The sequence below is a fragment of the Zophobas morio genome, unplaced genomic scaffold (genome assembly GCF_036711695.1).
Source record: "Zophobas morio isolate AGI-343-1 ecotype UQ-CSIRO unplaced genomic scaffold, CSIRO_AGI_Zmor_V1 ptg000029l, whole genome shotgun sequence".
NCBI classification, from domain to species: Eukaryota; Metazoa; Arthropoda; class Insecta; order Coleoptera; family Tenebrionidae; genus Zophobas; species Zophobas morio.
The window spans coordinates 5,993,241-6,007,421 of record NW_026972134.1 but is presented as its reverse complement, the minus strand read 5'-3'; positions in this window follow the sequence as shown (position 1 = coordinate 6,007,421).

Below are 14,181 nucleotides of genomic sequence, written 5' to 3'. Positions count from 1 at the left end.
TAACAGAGACAGACCAAGCACGATATTAAAAAAAAAACAATAAAGGAGGCTGTTGTTGTAAAAGTGTTGTGGTGACCGAATTTGAATCAAAGTTTTCACGCTGAAATTAATTAACAGCGGCGCGAAATCACATTTGAATAATTTGAATTTGAAAAAAAAAATTCAATCACAAAAAGGAAATCGTTAAACATAGACAACCAAATATGCACGTGGGGTTTAATGCATGCAGTGCCCCAGGCACCGAGGTTGTTCTGCAGGGTTTAGTTATAGCGCTAGGGAGTTTTTAGTTAGAGGGTTGGTTGGTAGAGACAGAAACTGCATGGCGTAGGATCACTCTGAATGTGCTTGTGTGAGTGTAACCACGTGGTAAGAACTAGGTTCAAATTAGTTGGTTTGGTAGTTAATAAAATGGGAGGAAGCCTTTGTTTAACGACAATCAATCGTAACTGACGTCGCTTTGTTGTCCCCAACCCGCACGGTTAATTCTTGCGGCCTTTTAATCGGAAAATGGGGACTTCCGGTCAACGCCAAACACGTGCTGTAAATTTGTTTCATTGTTTGTAAATTCACCAATCAAGTTAAGTTTTTCTTAATAGTCAGCTAGTACAAACATAAGTTAACAATCAGGATCATTTAAATAAACCACTTGCTAGAAGATTTCATGAAATTCACTTGGTCAGGAAAACACCTTATTGTTAATTACGAATAAGTTTCTGGATTAATATACGTAAGTGTTGCATTATAACACTTCCAAATTCTTCACACAAGATTGCTAATAGTTCATTTACGGCAGTTAAACAAGTTCATTATACTGCGAACTGGCGAGAGGGGATTAAAATGTTTTCTTCCTTTAGGCGGTTATCTTCGTTATCATGATTAATTTATCAAAGCATGCCCTCACAACGCTATAGATTGATTAATTTATCAAGGCATGCCCTCACAACGCTACAGATTGATTAATTTATCAAGGCATGCCCTCCCAACGCTACAGATTGATTACATCAACGACACGCTTTTTCCTCGCAACGATTTTAAAATTTACATCACCGAGACGCTATCTACAGTTTCAACCTCACATAATACTTCTATTTGTACAAGTTCATTTCACACCAGATCTTTTGTTTCATAAATCTTTGCTAAGTTTTGTTTTGTAAATACTTTGTTGATGAATGTTTCTATCATCTAAATTATTTGATGTCCCATCTTTAATCTCACATAAGAATTATTTGTTGTTCAAGATTTCACAAGATTGTATGGCGAAGTTAAATGTTGTTTATTGCTCGTTGAAACTTTAACACTTGTTCAGTTGTTGTTAATATCAAATTTATAAGAGATTGAATATTTAAAAATGGAATTGAGGTTAAATAACACAGAAAACGTGTCAGAAGCGAAGTTCGGTTCTTAGTCGAGTTGGCGAGATTTATCGTGTCACCTGTACAAGTCCACAGGTTTGGATAGATTCAGGGGCGGCCGCCGATGTTGTAACGTTCTAGGCTTCGTGCTAGCCTAGACCCTCTTGCGGATCTGGCGACCATAATGGCCTAGTTTCGCAGGGCACGTTCGTAATGAAGATATGTGTGCGGGTAGGCTTTGCGACAGATAGAATCACGGTCGTGGGGGGAGAACAGCTCCATACCGGTAGCCCCAAACTCCGCTTGTGCTACAACACCCCAGGGGCACTTTTGTTATGCTCCTGTTAACTGCCGTAACTTTAAAGATCTGCCGCTACACGCCTGTGATAACTTGTGTATTTGCATCCATTTACTTGATTCAGTTTTTGCTTTGTTTTATTAAATTTGTGATATTCAAATATTTGCATTGACTCCAAACAGATGTATAGAATTTCGCGTTTATTCGTTTTTACTTCCCGAGCGTAAGCAAAGGAAGTATTGTAATCGAGTTCGTCGGCCGACTCTCTACTTTTACGTTTTCTCGATCTTTCATGACCCCTAAAATACGAAGAAATAGGTTTCCCATTTCCGTCTGTCTGTCCGTCTGTCTGCCGTCCCGGATTTTTATTAGACAGATAATCTCCGAAAGTACTGGACCGATTGTTGTGAAATTTTGTACTTATATTAGGAATATCATGTAGATGGTAAAACGCTAACCAAAATTTGTCTAATCATCCCCACCACTAATGCGATGACGTCACTTCAAAATTGTACATAGTAAATGGGTCTTAAATTGTATAAAATAACATAGTCCTACACATGTAGTTTAAGACTCCGAATTCAGTTTTTACCCGAAACGTCCAGATTTTTGGAAAAAAAATCAAAATTATAAAACAACATTTTGCAATTTAATTTTTAATCTGCTAACCCGAATGTTTTGAAATGTTGCAGATGTTTTAAGGCTCGAAAGAGCATCATAAATCTTTAGTCAAAATATATTTGGTTATCCCCTCCAAAAAATTTATGACGTCACCACAAAATTTTGCTGAATAAATCCTATCTAAAATGTACAAAATATGGTGAGTCTCTTCTTGTGATTTATCATTCCATTCAAATTTTTTCGATTTGCATATACAGGGTGACTGAAAAAAATTAATGAATGCGTCAATTTATTTTATTGATTTAATCAGGAATTACAGAACCGAATGCTTTGAAATCTTGGAGATGTTTTAAAGTTATCATAAGCATGGTAATTTTTTTATCAAAATGTATTTGCTCTTCCCCCGTAAAAAATTGATGACGTCACTCCAAAATTTTGCTGAATAAATCCTATCTAAAATGTACAAAATATGATGAGTCTGTACTTGTGATTTATCATTCCATTCATATTTTTGGATTTGCATATACAGCTGACTCAAAAAAATTAATGAATGCGTGAATTTATTTTATCGATTTAATCAGGAATTACAAAACCGAATGCTTTGAAATCTTGGAGACATTTTAAAGTTATTATAAGCATGGTAAACTTTTGTTCAAAATGTATTTGTTCATCTCTCCTAAAAAAATTGATAACGTCACACTTAAATTTTGCTGAATAAATCCTATCTAAAATGCAAAAAATATGATGAGTTTGTACTTGTGATTTATCTATCATTCCATTCATATTTTTTAGATTTTCTTAAGAGGTGGCTCAAAAAAATTAATGAAGTCAATTCATTTTATTGATTAAATTAAAGGCAACACTTAGTATTAGTATTACATTGGACCAACCCAATTTGGTAGACACAAAATTTTTTAAAGTAAAAACTCGGTTGAAACATAAGGGTAGCACGCTTATTTACATCGACTTTAACATTACAGACGTGCATTTGTTTTGTGCGCTGTCTAGGTTCCGCGAATGTGGAATAGACATGTTTATAATCAACCAATTGTGAATTCCACCGTCAAAAATTAAAATAAAACCCAATGTTTTATATAATAAGCGGAAGTCGAAGCAATAAAACCGATGGTCGTTTTGTTTACAGTTTCTCTGTTTGACTCTCACGTATGCTGTTACGCTTGTCATCTTAAATTAAGAATGCTTATACATAAACGATTTTCAGTTGCCTCTCACCGGCGCCGTATACGTGAGTAAATTGTTTCGTTATTTTATTGATTATAACAAATCAATATTCAAAACGACCCAATTCATTTTCCCGAAAATTTGGAAATACAATAATTTTATTCTTAGTATTACACTACATCTATCCCAACTGATATACGTTGTGATGTCCTCTCTAATAGTCCCGACGGTGGTAGGTTAATAACACCAATACATATTTATTATCAATTTATTTACCCATATTACCACTACAAACCCAGACTTAACACTCTTTTGTTTTAGCTATCACTTACACTTTTATACACTATTGATGACCTAGTTCCTTGCAATGGACAAGCATTTGCTGACTAACGAATTGACACTTACTCATTCCATTACACCTCCCCCGGTCGGGAGAAAAATTTTTTTTTTCATGTTCTCACGTTCCAAAAAAAAATTTTTTCCTTACATTATTCATGATACTTCTTAACTCTATTCTTATGTACTTCTATTAATTTATTACCTATATTAATTACAACATTTGGTGCCTTGTCTACAACTACAGTATATGGTCCTTTATACACTGGCTCACTCTTATTTCCTACATTGTTTCGTAACATAATTTTCGAACCAGTTGGATATCTTACAATTTTTGAAATTTGACTATCGTACAATTTTTTCCTTTTTTCTTTTGACAAAAGTAATTTGTTTCTAGCGTCATTACATGCGGTCTGAAGTCTATATTTTAACTCTAATGGATAATCGTCGAAAGTATACAGAGGATCCGTCCGAGTAAGCACATTCGATGGCAGTCGACACGTTTGTCCAAATACTAACTCGAACGGTGTGTACCGTGTTTCGCTATGCACGCTATTGTTGTACGAAAAACACCAGAATGAAACCCATGAACTCCAACTATTTGGATGTTTTGCCACTTGTATTCTTAGATACGCACCTAAGTGTTTGTGGGAATTTTCTAACGCACCTAACGTTTCGTGGTGATACGCTGTCGAATTCAATTGTTTTATTCCTAATACTTTACAAGCCTCTTTGAAAGTTGACGATAAGAATTCTGTACCTTGATCTGTAACAATTTCTTGTGGAATACCATACCTTAAAATAAAATTTTGAACGAATGATTCTGCTACGGTAACGGCTTCTTTATTTGGTATTGGATACGCTTCAACAAACTTACTCAATTCACACTGTATTGTTAATATGTACCGATTATTTTGAACGTCTTGCTCTAAAGGTCCTACTATATCTAAAAAGATTTTTTGAAATGCCGAATAGGCTGTTGTTGTAATCGCCATTGGTTCTAAATTGTGTTTCCCATGCTTATACCTCTGACAAGAATCACATTTCTTTACAAATTCCTCAACGTCTTTCCGTAATTTTGTCCAAAAAAAATACTTCCTTATATTGTTATACATTCGGTTTATACCGGCGTGACCTCCTGTAGGCAATATATGAAAGTCGTTAAGAATTATTTGTCTCGCTTCTAAGTCATCTATTCTTTGAACGTCTTTAATTACGCTTATTTTTAAATCTCTGAACCTTACTTCGTTAACTCTAGTCATTATTTCACGCAGAAATGATGATGATGCATCTCTTTTACTTTTAATTACTACTAGTTCCGGAATCTTATATTTCATAACAATATCTTTGAGTACTCTCAACGTCTCACTTAGTGCTGACGCCGATCGAATATCCCATTTCATATAAATAACATCTGATTCATTGTCGACAATTAAATTATGACTTTTATAAATAGAACACGTGTTGGACATTTTTGTTTTACTTGCAAGTATTTTGTCAAATTCGGTTTTATAAATAGGACGCAACTCGAAAAAATTTTCAGGTTGTTTTATCAATTCCACCACGCCAGGGTGATCAGTCCTTTCGGATGAAACTGATTCACTGTTCTCGCAGGTCTTACTTTCAGCTTTACTTTGCGCTCTTGTTAATACATTCATTGTACAAAAAACTCGGTGACTCATTGATTTGATTTCATTAGAACTAATTTCTATTCTTGATAAGGCATCCGCTGTTACATTATCTTTACCTTTTATATATACAACATCAAAATCGTACTCTTCCAAAATTAACCTAAATTTCGTCAACCTACTGGAAGGATTTGTCATTCCGAAAAGATATACTAAGGGTCTGTGATCTGTCTGAATAATGAATTTTCTCCCGTACAAATACGGTCGAAAGTATTTAACACCCCAAACTATTGCCAAAAGTTCTTTCTCAATGGTACAGTAATTTTTTTCTCCTTTATTGAGCGTTCTACTGGCATATGCTACAGGTTTGTCACTTGCATTTGTTAATACTGCACCTATCGCTGAACCCGATGCGTCTGTTTTTAAATTAAAAATATTTTCCTTTGAAAAATTTGGATATTCTAGAATCGGTGGGGTCATCAAACTGTTTTTTAATGTTTCAAAAGCTTTCTGACAGTCATCGTTCCATTCGAACTTTACACCTTTCTTTGCTAACCTATTTAACGGAACTGCTATGTATGCAAAATTTTTTATGTATCGTCGATAATAATTCGCAAAAGCTACAAATCTTTTCGTTTCTTTCGCATCCTTTGGCACCGGATAATTTTGAATAACACGAATTTTTTCGGGATCCGGGGAAATTCCGGTTGCTGAGATTACATGACCTAAGTATAAAATTTCTTTCTTTAGGAATTCGCATTTATTTGGATTAATCCGTAATTTTACTTGTCTTAATCTTCCCAAAACTTTAACTAGATTTTTATTATGATTTAGTAGGTTGTTCCCAAAAATTACAATATCATCCATATAGACGAGACAACTAGTGTAATTTAATCCCGCCATTGCGATTGTCATTGCTCGTGAAAACGCAGATGGACTAATTTTAAGACCCATCGGCAGTCGTTTCATCTGATATTGCCCTTGGTTTGTAAGAAACGCGGTACAAGGACGACTTGCCTCATCTAGTTCAATTTGATAATAACCTTGTGATAAATCAAGATGTGAAAAATACATTGCACCAGACAAAGAATCCAAAATTTCTGTAATGCAAGGTAATGGGAATTTCTCATCTTGAATTTGTTTATTTAATTTCCGATAATCAATGACTATTCTCCATTTCTTGATACAATTATCTGCGGATTTTTTAGGTACGATTAGCAAAGGGGCGGACCATTCTGACCTAGCTTCTTCGATAATTCCGTCTTTTAACATTTTACCGACCTGTTGATGTATTTCGTCTTTTTGTGCATGTGGTAACCGATACGGCTTAGTGTAAACTGGAGTCGCATTACTTTGTAACCTTATGCTTTGTTTATAAATATTAGTAACTGTCAGTTCATCACCTTCTAACAAAAATACATCGGAATATTTGGCACAAATTTTTTGAATAGAGATTTTTTCTTCATTATTTAAGTCGTCAGTTTTTAACAACTTCAATAATTTGTCAACTCGCGAAACCGATTGCATAGTTTCTTTTGCTTCACAAATGTGATAATTGGTTGCTTTCTCTAATTTCGGTCGAAAATTTTTCAGTTTAACATTACCGTCTCTAACGTTTAATATTTTCACAGGTATCAAGTTATCTCTAGCGCAGACTATACTTCCGGCTATGTAAACTCCTTCGCATATTTCATCAGGAAGGACCACATAGTCGTCATTATTCTCGACATAACAATATTTGATAATTTCGCATCTGCTTGGAATTTCTGTATAAAATTCGCATTGCGATTCAATTGGAATAAAAATTTCCCGGTCATTACTCCAAAAGGAAAATTCATTCTTTTCGTAATTGATAATTGCATCATGTTTTATGAAAAAGTCAGCACCGATTACACCATTCATTCCACATTCAAACTCCCTCATCAACAAAAATTCCTGTTGCATTTCAACATCGTTAAAACTAAGCAATAATTGTACCGAACCTTGCGAAACTGTCGAACCAGCAATACCGTGTATTTTAATTTTCCGTGTTTGATCAATAACCTCATCTTGCGCAATAGAATTTTGAAAAATTACACTAACTGTTGCACCTGTATCTAGCAAAAATTTTAATTCTTTCCCGCGATAATTTACTCGCACAAAGTTCACTGCATTCATACTTAACACTATGGTATCATTAGCTTCACTGTCAACAATTTTAGACTCGAAAAAACTGATTTTCCGAATTTTCTCTTTCAACTTCTCGTTCAGCTGATGCATTCATACGAAACGCTGATTGATTCCGCCTACTATTATCTCTAGTGTACCTTCTATCATGACCTCTGAAGTTATTTGCTGATCCTCTAAAATTACTTGTTGAACCTCTGAAATTTCTTGTTGTACCTCTAAAATTATTTGTTGGACCTCTGAAAGTATGATTACCGCGATTGTAATTCCAATTATAATTTTGTTTATGTAAACGGTGTATTTGACATGATGTTTCCGATTTTGGTGTTTCTTCATCCGTCGCGCCTCTTATCGCGTCACTTAATTTTTCATAGTTCCTAGCCTTTATTATTGTTCTTAACTCAAAATTTTGTAATCCGTTTGCGAAAGCGTTTATAGCAATTTTTTCGTTGGATTGTCTTAAAATTTCTAATGCCTGTCGGTTGCCATCGGCCTGAGTTATCGTCAGGTCTACTAATAGTTCCTCGATCGATCTCCCAAATTCCTCCACAGATTTGGAGTACTGTTTTGCTTTACTTAACTGAACAGATAATGACGCTGGAGACTTCTTTGTTAATAAATAATTTCTTATATCTGCGATTAAAAGACAATTTGTCGCGTAGCTGGATTTCAACCGAATTTTCGCACTTTCCGATAAACGCGTCTTTAAAACGTACGTAGTTAAAAGTTTTTTCCCGTTATCGTCCAGCATACTATCATACATCTCAATGCCGTCGATTAATTGCTTTGTAACTCTCTCCGAACCGTCCATAACAGGCAGCAAACTAGCCGCTGTTTTTAAATCGAATTTCTCTGTCATTTTAAAATTTACGCCCGCAGAATTAACACTATCGGAGCTATCAGAACTCTCAGCCGAGTCAGAAGCTTCTTCAGTTTGCCCTAATCGTGCTACCCTACTACTTAAAATTGATTCACCTTCTTCTAACCTTACTTCTATATCTGAGACAATGCGTTTTGCCTTATTTAACACATCTAAAACATGCACTTGACTGTTAAAATTATTCTTAGCAACGATAAATTTCTGCCGCAATTCTTTGAGTTTCTCACTTTTACATTGAAGTACCTGCACATCCCGACGTCTTGTGATATTGTCCTTCTTCAAGTTTCTTCTGAATAAGCTTACTTCTATCTGTAGACTTTTGAGTTCGTCTAAACTGGTCATTTACACTACTACACTTAGGAGAAAAACTATTTACAGGCCTTTTTTTTTCACTCCCGCACTTCACAATCGCACACTGGTGGAGTCCATTGGGACGGGATTCCAATGCAGACATCTTCTTCTCCGATGGTATCGCTGTTTCTCCTTCTCCTATACGACCTCTTGACTTTGGCTCTCACAACGTCTTGCATGATCTTCTATTCTAGCCATTTTAACAATAGCAGTAGTACTGCCGTATTAACACACTTTTTTTTTTCTCTTTCTTCCGATTGGCAGGGTCGCCATGTGATGTCCTCTCTAATAGTCCCGACGGTGGTAGGTTAATAACACCAATACATATTTATTATCAATTTATTTACCCATATTACCACTACAAACCCAGACTTAACACTCTTTTGTTTTAGCTATCACTTACACTTTTATACACTATTGATGACCTAGTTCCTTGCAATGGACAAGCATTTGCTGACTAACGAATTGACACTTACTCATTCCATTACAACGTATCCCTGCAAAAATGTTGATGACGTCATCGCAATTTTTTTTAAATTCCACACTACAAAAATGTAATGAGAAAAAAAAACACAATAGCCATGCAGTCGTCAAGTTTCCGACAGCGAGGGAAGTACTGTCTAAACTCTTTAGACCAATTTTTTAGATTTTCTTAACGGGTCGCTCAAAAAAATTAATGAATGAGTCAAATATTTTATTGATTAAATCAGGAATAGCTCACTCCATTTTCCCGAAAATTTGGAGATACAACACTGTTATTATTAGTATTACATTGCACCAACCCAATTTAATAGACACAAAATTTTGTAAAGTAAAAACTCATTTGAAACATGGGCGTAACAATATAAAGCAAAACCATTCTTTGTCAAAGTGAGAGTTTCTGGAATGAACAACCCATCGATCTTTTATACGAGAATTATGACTTCACCATTTAAATGTTTACGGGAATTTTTAGTTTTAGTATTTCGTATCTGTCAACACTAAAAGTGAAAGATGTTTCGGTTATAAGCCTATAAAACAAGGGACTTTTTACTACGTTTTTGTTAATTAGAACAATGGAAAATTCCATATCTAAAAGATCACGTACACCTAAGATCCCATCAAAAAAATCATGAAAATCGTATACTACAAAGTTTAGAGTTTTGTTGTAATGAAACCCAAGAAATGCAGGGATGTTTGCTCTGAACTTAATTTCTCTTTCACTTATTGCTGTTTTGATTGTAGACGTTTTTTGATAGATGGTGTATGGGCAGTGTTTTTCAACGATAGACGGTCTGAGTACGGAAATTCAACATCCTAAGTCGATCAGAAGTTTCAGGGACGGATTACTAATTTTAATATAAGGTAGTGAGTTGCAAGACGAAATGCTATTGATTTCGGTACGTCGTAGTACCGTATTGGGCTTCTGTACAAAAATTTATGGGTTCTTCTGCTTGATTTGGGTCATTATAGATTAGTTGCAATGGAAGTGTATGGTAAACTGTGAGGGTCTGTTTGGTCATTTTTGCAAACACTCGTTCGTAATCGTAATCAGTGGCTGATAAGAAAAATTATAAAGCTGGGGGCACCATTATACTGAGGGATTGTATCGACATGAAGTTTGAATAGTTGATAGTTTGGTGCATTATTTGTTACATTCGTCATGATTAGATCGAAGCGAATATTAATGGTGTTAAACAAACTGATTAAATGTTCGATATCGATACTATCTACCATCAAATTTTATGGATGAGAAAAACTTGTTTTACGTTGTTTCGTTTCTTTTTTCAATTTTGAATGATTAAAAAAAATGTAGAGAGAAAGAAAAAAACAAAGAAAACATTAAATCTTATCCAGGGAGTTAAATAAAATCAGAGAAAGGGTTGAACGGGATACAGGGGCTCACCGTGTATTGCCAGACGTTCGAGCGAGCCTCTCGTCCAGGTTAGTTGATCTGGAAGTTCATTTCGGAATCTGATGCAGAATTCTTTGAATAGTCCAAAGTCGAGGTTCTTCTTTCCAGACAACGTTGAAGGAATAGAAATTCCAAATCGCGAAAATTGCTGGATGCAAGCTTAATTTGGGAGTACGTTATCCTATGGACTGCGCCAGTTATGTAATTAAAAGGAAGTTAAAAAAAATATTCCCTACCAGTTACAATGCTAACCCAGACTTAGGACTTGAAATATTATAGTAAATTTTGTTCTTATACATATAGTGAAGATAATAATTGTAGACAAAGATAATTGAGCGTAAGAGACCACAATTCCAATAAAAGAAAATAAATGTGAGCGGTCAAACGAATACAAATCAAAGTTCCACTCATTAATGTAACTCGAGTTCCTCCTGAGTAGTTCATCGCAAATAACTGACATTTCCGGCTATATCCAAGCTAAGATCTGTGGAGGCTTTTGTAATGTAGTTATAGTCTCCTGCCATTAAATTTCATATGTGTTCGATGGGATTTAAATCCGGATATCTGAGGGGCCAGGGCAAAACATTTAAAAATGTTGGAGATAGAAGACGGAAATGTTTATCACAATATGGTGTGTGAACGTCAGATTTATAGAACAAAAATAATTAACATAAATCGTTATTTCTAGGTATTGCATTTCTCATGTCATTTATTATAATACTATCCAAGCATGGACGAGTGGGTGGGAAACATTTTAGTGAAGATCAGTGAGAAATTTATGAAGAAAAATTAAAAAAGAAGGCAATTAATAATCAATTTTTCACTGCAACACTAGCGACATAAATGACGTATCACCCGAAATTTACGCCAATCAACAACCTGCTTCTTTGAAAATACAAAAAAATAATCAAATGTTAAAAAGTACGAATGTTAAAAATGAACAACAGAAAATTAAAAGAAAAGTTATATTTGGAAAAACGTACAAATTAAAATGTAAAGAAGAATTTAAATATTATACTGCGGTCAGATTCAGGCTTTGATACGAAAATATTTCAAGAAATGTTCGAACACAACAATCGTTAATTCTTTATATTTGAAATTTGCATGTGAAACCAATGGATATGAAATACTTATTAAGGAAAATGAAACTATGTATCATTTCCAGCAATCCATACGCAAACCTTTTATTTGCAAAATTTAGAGTTACGGAGTGAAATTTTGGATGATGTGATATATTTTTGAAAACAAAAACTGAATCTGTTAATGTCGATTTTGCTAAAGACTTCATGCTTTTATTGGATGAAATAGAGTTTAGATCTCGAATAGATTATTGTAAAAGCGCTGAAACATATATCGCCGGTTAAGCATTAGTAACTAAATAAGTATGTTGAGGGTTGTTTGTACAAGGTATAAACAAATCGTATGTTCTTATTACACCAGAGATGGTACTAATGGAGCAGTTCTGGCTGATATTCTGATAATAAAATATAATAAGTAAATATATTGATTGTCCAACAGAATATAAATATTCCAATGATAGAACAAAATACAGGGCGATTTCGAAATGTGTGCAATAAAAAATAGGAATAGCTCATAATAAGATTTATTGCACTGTGTAAAGTTCATGTTTTTAAGTCGTAGCAATATCTAGGCAAAAATATTTGAAATTAAGTATAAATTGTTCTACACGCCACTGGAAGTGTTTCTTGACTTACAATAACTACCATTCAATGAATGGCACAGAACGGCTAGGATTAAGAACCAAAAAAGGGGCGCATCGATAAGCAACGTGCAAAAATACGATGAAGGCCAGTCATGTATCAGTTGCTTGCCGTCGTATGTTCGGTTAACGTCTTTGACAATTGTGAATTTTTCCAGTTTAGAGCGTGTCGACATGGAAATGCTTTATGGTGTGGCTGAAAAAAACGCCAAACCTGCGGCGAGAGAGAGAGAGAGAGAGAGCCTTGTACTAACGTGAAAAGACGACCTTTAGATTCTTAAATTTTTTAATTTATTAGAAGTAATAAAAAGGAACATAAATTTTGTTGGAGCGACACCTAGTGTCGGCCGTGCGAGGCTCGCTCGTGTAGTCGCCTTCACGAGATGGCTATATTGCGCATAGCGACACAGCGCCACTTGAAGACGCCATATTTTTAGACACTTCTGGTACGACCGTCCGCGTGGCTACCAGCGCGACTATGTTACGCTCGTCGAATATTCTCTTGTAATGTGCCATAATGTAATATACGTTAGTAACCGATTCCGTGGTGTTCTCATTTCCGCCAACAGGTTATGGGCCCAGAGCGCGAATAAACGGAATCGCGTATATTCGAAGGTACTGAAGTGTGTGCACGTGTTGTGTTAAAGTACACCGTCAAGATGAACGCCGGAAATTCGTCGCGCATCGAGTTGCTGCGGAAGGACAACTTCGATACGTGGAAATTACAAATGCAGGCGGTGCTGATCAAAGGCGACCTGTGGGAGTACGTGAGCGGTACTTGCGTCAAGCCTGAGGCAACAGCGACGAACGCGGCGGCCATTGCTGAATGGGTCAAGAACGACAGCAAGGCGAGGTCGGATATTGTGCTCTCGATCAGTCCGACAGAAATGAAGCAAATAAAGAATTGCGACACGTCCAGAAGCATGTGGCTACGCTTGGAGGAGATCTACCAGTCGAAGGGGCCTGCGAGAAAAGCGACACTCTTGAAACGCTTGATCTTATGCAAAGTGGACGATGGGGGCGACGTGCGCGAGCATCTGCGCGAGTTCTTCGACTCCGTGGATAAACTGAACGACATGGACGTCGACATCAATCCGGATCTCCTGGCCATCTTACTAATTTACAGCCTACCCGCGAGTTTCGAGGTTTTTAGATGTGCGATCGAATCGCGAGATGATTTACCGTCGCCGGAAGCGCTGCGCATTAAGGTCGTGGAAGAGAGCGACGCGCGCAAGAACTGCGCACGCGGCGGAAGCGGCACGTCCGGCGCCATGGTCGCCAACAAAAATGGCGGTTGGCGGGACAACAAAAATGGCGGCTGGCGGGAAAACAAGGAGAGAGCGGAAGTCCCAACGGAAGACGGAACAACGGGGGCTCCAAACTTCGCTGCTTCAAATGCGGGCGACTAGGGCACAAGGCATCAGAGTGCCGGAGCAAGGAAAGGAGCGCGAAACACGCAAGGAACGTATGTTTGCGAATGAGTGAGCGCGAAGAAACCGCCAACTCAAGCTCGGACTGGTGCCTGGACAGTGGGGCCTCAGCGCATTTGTGCAATGATGGGGGCCAATTCATGAAGATCGATAGATCGAAAACAGGTATTTTGAACCTCGCGAACGAATCGTCTACCGCGACATTGGGTGTTGGTACGGTGCAGTTCGCGGCTCGCGTGTTAGGCGAAACAGCAAACGTTTCGTTGAGTGAGACTCTGCATGTGCCCGATCTGAGGACCAATCTAATGTCCGTGAGCAAAATC